The 8,147-nt window shown below is 40.5% G+C and overlaps 1 gene segment (V, D, J or C); it reads right to left on the bottom strand.

Moving 5' to 3' along the window:
• Positions 1 to 868: 868 nt before the first annotated feature.
• On the bottom strand, positions 869 to 3,592 carry LOC310993921 (Ig kappa-b4 chain C region-like). The segment is given in 3 exons: positions 3,588 to 3,592; positions 2,033 to 2,088; positions 869 to 1,342 (listed from the first exon to the last, which is right to left on the bottom strand).
• Between the last annotated feature and the right edge of the window lie 4,555 nt (positions 3,593 to 8,147).

The raw sequence follows: 8,147 nt of genomic DNA, 5'->3' as shown, positions 1-8,147 counted from the left end.
CAAACCAGTTCAACTGTTGGTGGCTGGCTCCACTGGTACCTTCAGAAAACTGGAGAGGCTCCTAAACTCCTGATTTATACTTCAACAACCCGTCAGTCTGGAGTTTCAGATCGTTTTAGTGGACGTGGATCTGGGACTGACTACACTCTGACCATCAGCAGAGTTCAGGCTGAAGACTCAGGAGTTTACTACTGTCAGCACAGTAACGGCTTCCCATTCACACAGTGAAAAAGCGTCGTACAAAAACCTCCCTCAGCTGCAGAGGAACTCAGCTGACTCAACAGCTGCACTAAAACTAATACAACAAAAATCTAGTTAATAATGATCCACTTTGAACATTTTTACACTAAATACTCCACATAAAAAGTAATCACTGTTCATACAATGATTAAAATAAAGTTTTAACCAATCCGCTTGAGTTAGTTTAATAACATTTGGAATAATTTGTTGATTAAATTAATTGTAAAATGTTATTGATATACATTCACATATAAGATTACTTCTTGTTTGACTGTCAGATATTTTATTCATGTTGTGTTTTGTATTTCAGAAACAAAGAAAATAATTTCAGTTTCATATCTTTACTTTTCTCTGCATCTTCGTGTTTCAGTTCGTCAGTTGAACACGTGTAAATATCTAAGATTGAGAGAAGCAACAATAGAGGAAACACTTGAAGGCATTATATTGTTACTGATCAATTAATCAATAATGATACGTTCTTACTGAGTTTATACACACTACAGGATGAACTTACAATTTGTATGGAAAACATGTTTCATCATCTTAGACTTTCTCCCTGAACTCATCACACAGAAACAATAAGTCGTCATGGACACGTCAAATGAAAACACATGAAAACAAATGTGATGATCAGATTTTTATTATGTGTAAAAACAGAAACAACATTGAAACACTGACAGAAGCTGGTAAATATTGTTAATGAAACATGTGAAATCAAAGAGAGAGAGAGCAGGAGCAGAGTAAAACCAGTATCAGAGTCCCAGTGAGTCAGCTCAGGACTGGGGACACTGGTCTCTCCTCAGAGTCTCTGAGAGCGGAGACTGGGAGCCCTGGGTGGCCTCACAGGTCACAGAGCAAAGCTTCCTCCACTGGTCTGCAGGGAGCCTCAGGGTGCTGCTCCAGCTGTAGAGGCCGTCCTTCCCCAGCACCCCGGGGCTCCTGCTCTCCTCCCAGCTGCTGCTGCTGCTGCCGTCCACCTTCCAGACCAGACTCCAGTCTGAGGGGAAGCCCTTGTTGGCCAGGCACATGAGCGTGGCCTTCCCCTGCTGCTGCAGCTCCTCACTGGAGGGGGGCAGCACCGTCAGGGTGGGGCGGGTATCACCTATAGGAGACACAGAGCACAACGTGTCAATCCAACAGCAGCCACTTGGACACCTTTACTGTGTGAGAGCTGCTTTTGTCCTTGAAGGAGTTTCTGTCAGATGTTTTTCTGCTCCACCAGTCACTCACTCACTCACACATTGTTTCACTTCCCTTTAAAAACCTCTCATGCACATCAGCACAGAAAGAGTCCTCATATGAGTGAAATGTATCAAAGTACACTGGAAACTGAAGAAGCTGATTTTACATTTCAACTGCTGCATTTACTGCACTTTATATTACAAAAATTTAAACATCAGACATCTATGAATCCAGAAGAAACCAACAGCCTCAGAAAACTTCAGTCTCACTGTTCACAATCATTTCAACTCAACTTCCAAACTGTTTCAAATGTAAAGACTAAATCAATGTAACCAAACACATTTTTACAGCAGGATTGTTGTTCTTAAATGTTTCCTGCTCTTCAAATTGTTCACATTTCACTAATGAAGTGGAACATGTGAAAATAAAAGCCGAGTGAAGCTGCTCTGAGTTCAGCTTCATGTGTTAAACAGGAGAAATGAAGAATCAAACAGATTTTACAGTGATCTGGATCAGCTCAGTGGAAATTTATATCTGCTCCAAATGTTCACTGACAGAAATTAGAAGCTGAACTGATGAGACAATATTGAAGATTTGATGAGAAACTTACTTCCAACATCCAGTCTGGTTCCTCCACCAAAAGTCCACCACAGTGATACAAAGTGACTGAGTGGTCGTACAAAAACCTCTCAGTGTAGAGAGACACGGCTCTGACTCTGTCTGACTCAACTACAACTACAAGTCCTCAAGTTTCTGTCGTCCAAACATCTGATGACATGATTTCTATTATGGACCAAAACACTGATAATGTGCTGATTTATAATTTATGTTTTAAAGACAAAACTCTAGTTTCTGATGTCGACAGAAAATTTCAGTAAAAAAAAAAGTTTAAATGAAGACATGAAATAACATATTTAGATTCTAGATGAAAAAACAAAGAGTGATTGGATAAAATACATGAAAAATTGAACTTACTTCCAACATCCAGTCTGGTTCCTCCACCGAACGTGTACCACAGTGATACAAAGTGACTGAGCCGTCGTACAAAAACCTCTCACTGTACAGAGACACGGCTCTCTGACTCTGACAACAACAAACTCTAATAAATCACTTCCTGTTTTTCAAAATGTTGAAACCTAACAATTTATAATATTTCTATGAATTATAATTATTATTAAATATTTTTATATTTCAATATATTTCCGAGGAAAGGTGGTCTTTCTATCATTAGATACAAACAGACAAAATGAGGTTTTACAACAAATTTATTTGTAGATATAAATGAAAATTCACAAAAACACATTCAGTGTCAGCTTTTCAATCAATACCCTAATCAATTAATTGATCTATTGATCATCAGCATGATGAGATTGATCCCAGTCCCTGTTGGAGTCAGTCAGAGCATTTCCATAGAGAGCCACTTTGCATCAGCAGCACCATGCTCCAGTGCTCTGGGAGAGTTTATAGTCCTGAGAGTTGAAGACTGGATGACTGACAGCTGTCCTTCATGATAACACAAGACACAGAAATGAAGCCCACAAAACCATGACTCTGTTTTATCTTTCTGTCTCTGTGTCCTCAGAGACCAGAGGTCAGGTCACAGTGACTCAGTCTGGAGCAGTGAGATCTGCTGTAGGAGACTCAGTCACCATCAACTGTAGAACCAGTCAGGATGTTGATACTGGTGTGGATCTCAATACTTGGAGCACCTACCACCGTTTAGCCTGGTACCAACAGAGAGATGGAGAAAAACCTAAACTCCTCATTTACTCTGCTTCCAGTCGAGCATCAGGAATTCCAGGTCGTTTTACAGGCAGTGGATCAAACTCTGACTTCACTCTGAGCATCAGTGGAGTCCAGGCTGAAGATGCAGCAGTTTACTACTGTCAGAGTGCTCACTATATCAACAGCAAGTGGGTGTTCACACAGTGAAAAAGCATCGTACAAAAACCTCCCTCAGTCAAAGTGAACAGAAACTGAACTGACTGCTGCAGCTGGAAGATACTGATACAGTTCACTGAGATCACACCATTTTCTTTTTTAATAAACTGTGAGCAAACATAAAATACAGCCACAACAGAAGAATAATCAAACTAAATGAAACTCAATCTCTGATGAACAGGTTTTTCTTAAACAATCACAGTCTGACGTTGTTCTGTTCTCACCCCATCATCAAGTCAGAGATGTTGCTCAGTCTGCTCTTTTCCAGCTCAACACAATGTTTAGCTCCAGGAAGTTTTTACTTTGTTGACCATGTTTACTTCCACTTCATTAGCTGAGTTTTACCTGAGAACTGTTGGTGACGACTGTTTCCACCTCTGTTGGTGAGACTCTGATCAGATGATTGAAATGTTGGTGTTTCTACTGATTTCAGCAGTGAAGAGACTGATGGACACGACAGAATAAGACGTTTATATTTCATCAGTAATAAACATTTAGTGTTAGATAATTGGACCAAGAAATGTCTCCATGATATGATACGTGTGAACTGTTTATAGACATGGTGGATGAGGTTTAGGTTTTAATGTGTGTGCGTCCTCAGTGAGTGTGTGTGTGTGTGTGTTTGTGTGTGTGGCCTCAGTGAACTGTATCAGTCTCTGCAGTTTCTGTCTCTCTCTATGCTGATGATACACAACTTTATGTTTCTAAAAGCAGAATTAATTTGATGAGCATTTAATTATTTCCTGGATATGCTAAAGTTACAAAAATGAAAGAAAATGAACAAAGATGTCAGAAAGAAAGACAGAACATGAGAAACAGAAAGAGATGCAGAGAGCAGAGTAACAGCAGTTACAGGATTGAACCCACACCTCCCAGGTAAGAGTCATGCGCGCTTGCCAGTCACCCAAAGGGAAATCCCTTTGGCCAAGTAGCCAGGGCGCATGATCAATTGGAGGCATAGTGACAGGAACCTCAACTGTCACATCTCTCCCCCTCTTTTCACAAGCACGTCCTCGTGCTTCCGCGCAGGCTGCCACACATTAGGAATTCATGGACCCACCCCTAGTGCTACATGGATCCTGCCAACAACGCCAGAATGTGGCAAGGTGAAGACAGCCTCTTAAACCAGCCGCTCCCGGAAATGCAATTCAATTCATTTCTGAGGGAGAGTCTGGCCTCATCCCCGCTGTAAGCGTTTGGGGTGGGCGGGAGTAGTAGCAAAGATGGTTTATAAACGTTTTGGCAGTTTTGGCCAAGTGGCAAGGGCGCATGATCAATTGGAGGCATAGTGACAGGAACCTCAACTGTCACATAAACATCCTTGTTCTCTTTACATAGCCTGCCATTCAGGAGGTGGGGCTAAGCGCCAGGCCGGCTTGTCTCATAACAAAAGGGCATTCTACATTTGCTCCACAGGCACGACACCGTTGGCTATATTTTGTGTACAGATAGTTGTATTGTATTGTATTGTATTTTTATTAGCACATGAAAGACATATAAAACAGCATAAGTGGAACAACAACAACAACAACAACAACAACAACAACAACAACAAAAAACATACAAAGTATACAGTAGATAAAGCAAATGTGCAGGAGAAACAAAAAAGAACCCTAACTGTGCGTTCACACCAAAAGCTTCCAAAGCGTCAAAAACGCTCGAGGGTGGGTGTCAGACAAGACAGCTCCCAAAACGGCAAATATTTTCAGCCGCTTTGGCCGCTCGTCACGTGACTGACGTCAAAGTTCGATCGCGCTGGTCATTGGGGAGCCGAAATACAAAAAAAAAAAAAAAAAAGGCAGAGACAGGTTGCCACCGAACCGCGTCATAGCTCATTACCCTAAAGTTAACCAGGGCTCAACTTCTCGTCTGGTGATGCTTTGGACGCTTTGGAAGCTTTGGACGCTTTGGAAGCTTTGGACACTTTGGAAGCGCGGCAACGCCTGTTGACACTTTGGACGCTCAGTGTCGCCGGACTCTCATTGAAAATGAATTGACTTCCGGCGTTTTGACGCTTTGGAAGCTTTTGGTGTGAACGCACAGTAAGGGCTTGTCAAGTGGTCCTCCTAAAGATAAACATTCAACATAAATTTAATTTACAGTAATGTGAAGAACAACATAAAACAATTAGAAAAGAGAGAGAGAGAGAGAGAAAATCAACATTGTGTGGTGATGTAAAGAAAATATGTGGATTATGCATTGCTCAACTGGGCCAATAGAAAGTGAATTATTTGTTTCTTAAATGAGTTTATGCTTGTGCAGGTTCTAAGGTGGATTGGTAATGAATTCCAAAAGTGCGGACCTCTAAATCTAATTGAGAACTGAGAGAAAGTAGACTTGAAAAAAGTGGGATGAAGATTATTTGCTGACCTAGTGTTGAAATTATGAATCTGGGAATTGAACTGAAATACAGTTTGGAAACAGATTGGAAGTAACTTGTGAATAGATTGATAAACAAAAATACATATTTGAAAAGTATTTACAGCAAAAATAGGAAGAATACTCAGGGATTGAAACAGGGGTGTGGATCTAGTGAGTCTGTTAGAAAATGTTATCATTTTGATGAATCGTTTTGGAAAGTGAGAATACAGTTGAGGGACCTCTTGAAAGTACTTGCCCAAATAATATTACAATATAAAATGACAGGATAAATCAGAGTATAATATAAATTAATCAAAATTTTACCAGGCAGTAGATGACATATTCTTCTGATAACTCCAATATTCTTTGCAATCTTGTTTGAAATAGACAGAATATGACTTTTCCAAGTGAGATTTTCATCAATTAAAATACCTAAGAATTTTGTTACTGTGACCCTTTCCAAGATGTTGTTGTCAATATAAACATTAGGAAGAGAGTTTGTTGATTGTTGACTTCTCAGCGTACATAACATACAGTATACAAGCTTTTCTTTATATTAAAGCAGAAGTGAGTGATCCGGTCGTTTTCGCTAATGCTGCGTTCCAGGCAGGCTTTTGAAATCGTAAATTACAGCTTCAAGTCACAACTTACGACTTTGTAGCGTTCCAGGCAACCCACTCGTGTTTTTCCGACCTGTTTTACCGGTGAAAGTCACTATAACGGCCACTCGTAACTTCCGACCGGTGAACTCGTACCAGATCGAACTGGTACCACTTCACGGTCGGAAAAATACGAGTTTCCTTGAACGCACCATAACAGTCCTCGTCGCTACGTCACCACATTCACGGCGTTCCTTGGCTGCACACACAGCCCTGCATGCCGTTCTCTCTCCTCATTGGATAAAAACTGTAGGATACCATAAATGTTTTCTCTTCGGCTCAGAGCAGAGCAGAGGGACTGAGAGACCCGTGTTTCAGTCCAAACACTCTATGTAAGTGATTGCTGTCGGAAGATAAAACTATTTAAGACTTATATTAACACAAATATATCACTCACTTCTGCTTTAAGTGACAATTTGTTTGCCTTAAACCATAAGTCAACTTTACACAATTATGTGTTCATTTATGATATTAATTTGGGTCCATTCTTACCAGATAAAAAATATCGGAATCATCTGCAAACAGAATGAAATATGCTTTAGTTGATGACATGTGTAGGTCATTTACATAAATAAGAAACAGTAAAGGGCCCAAAATTGATCCTTGGGGCAAACCACATGAAATCAACTTTAAAGTCCCACTCCCGCGACCCTTTTTGGCCATTTTAAAACCAGCTCATTAGCCATGCACATTAGCAATTCACCTCTGGGGGATGGGCGGAGACTGCGCTGTTTTGCACCCGCCCAGCCACCTCCTCGCAACCCAAAATGCCACAGGAACACGTGAAAAGCTCAAAAAACACAATTTTAACGGGAGTGGGTCTTTAAGTCAGATGAAGTATTGTTCCAAGAAACAAATTGCCTTCTATCAGACTACTATTAATAGCTTTTGAACCATGACAGATTTGAGCTGCATAACATAAAGAGAAAGTTTCTGTAATATAATGTCATGATTGACCGTATCGAAGGCTTTCGATAAATCGAGAATACTCCAAGTGTTATTTCTTTATTATCGGTAGCCTTGGAAATGTTATCTACAAGACGGGTGAGGGCCATAGAGGTGGAATGATTCTCTCTGAACCCGTACTGATGGTCGTATAAAATGTTATTGTCGTTCAGGTATTTAGACAAACGATAATAAACTAGTTTTTCTAATACTTTGGGAAAACATGGTAGGATGGATATCAGTCTATAATTAGAGAATAATGAGAGATCGTCAGTTTAGAAGAGAGGAATGACTGTAGAACTTTCCAGCAGCCGTTGCTGTTAATTCATTGTCACGCGTGATAGTGTTAAGTGCACTCCCAGACCGCGTGCGTAGGAGCATGCGCAGTGTGCCACAAGGCATAGACCTTTTTTTTCTACCTCATTTGTGAGTTATTGTCAGGACCGGTACGCCTCGTCGGTGAGTAATGTTCAATGCAACTGTGAACAAGAAATCATTTAATATGAATATCTGTATAATGTTTACAGTAGGCTACATTTTGTGTTTGTGTTTACCTTTTAGGTTTACAACCTAGTCGAACCTATTTTCTAGTCGGGCTGCTAGTCAAACCTAGTCAAGAGCTAAGAAAGCTAGTCAAGCTAAACCCACGGTGAAAAGTTAGCTGTAGCAGGCAGGCTAACCATCGGATACTGTGTGTGAAATAAATAAAAGAAGAAAGAAAAGAGACTCGAGTTGTTTCCGCCGTACTGTCCTGGCTATACCCTTCCAGAGGGGAGTTTACTAGAGAAGAGATAGCTCGGTAAAAATCTGGACAATGAC

The sequence above is a fragment of the Trachurus trachurus genome, assembly GCF_905171665.1.
Source record: "Trachurus trachurus genome assembly, chromosome: 11".
Lineage (NCBI taxonomy): Eukaryota > Metazoa > Chordata > Actinopteri > Carangiformes > Carangidae > Trachurus > Trachurus trachurus.
Note: the sequence above shows the minus strand (reverse complement) of the source record. Positions and strands in the feature narration are given on the sequence as shown.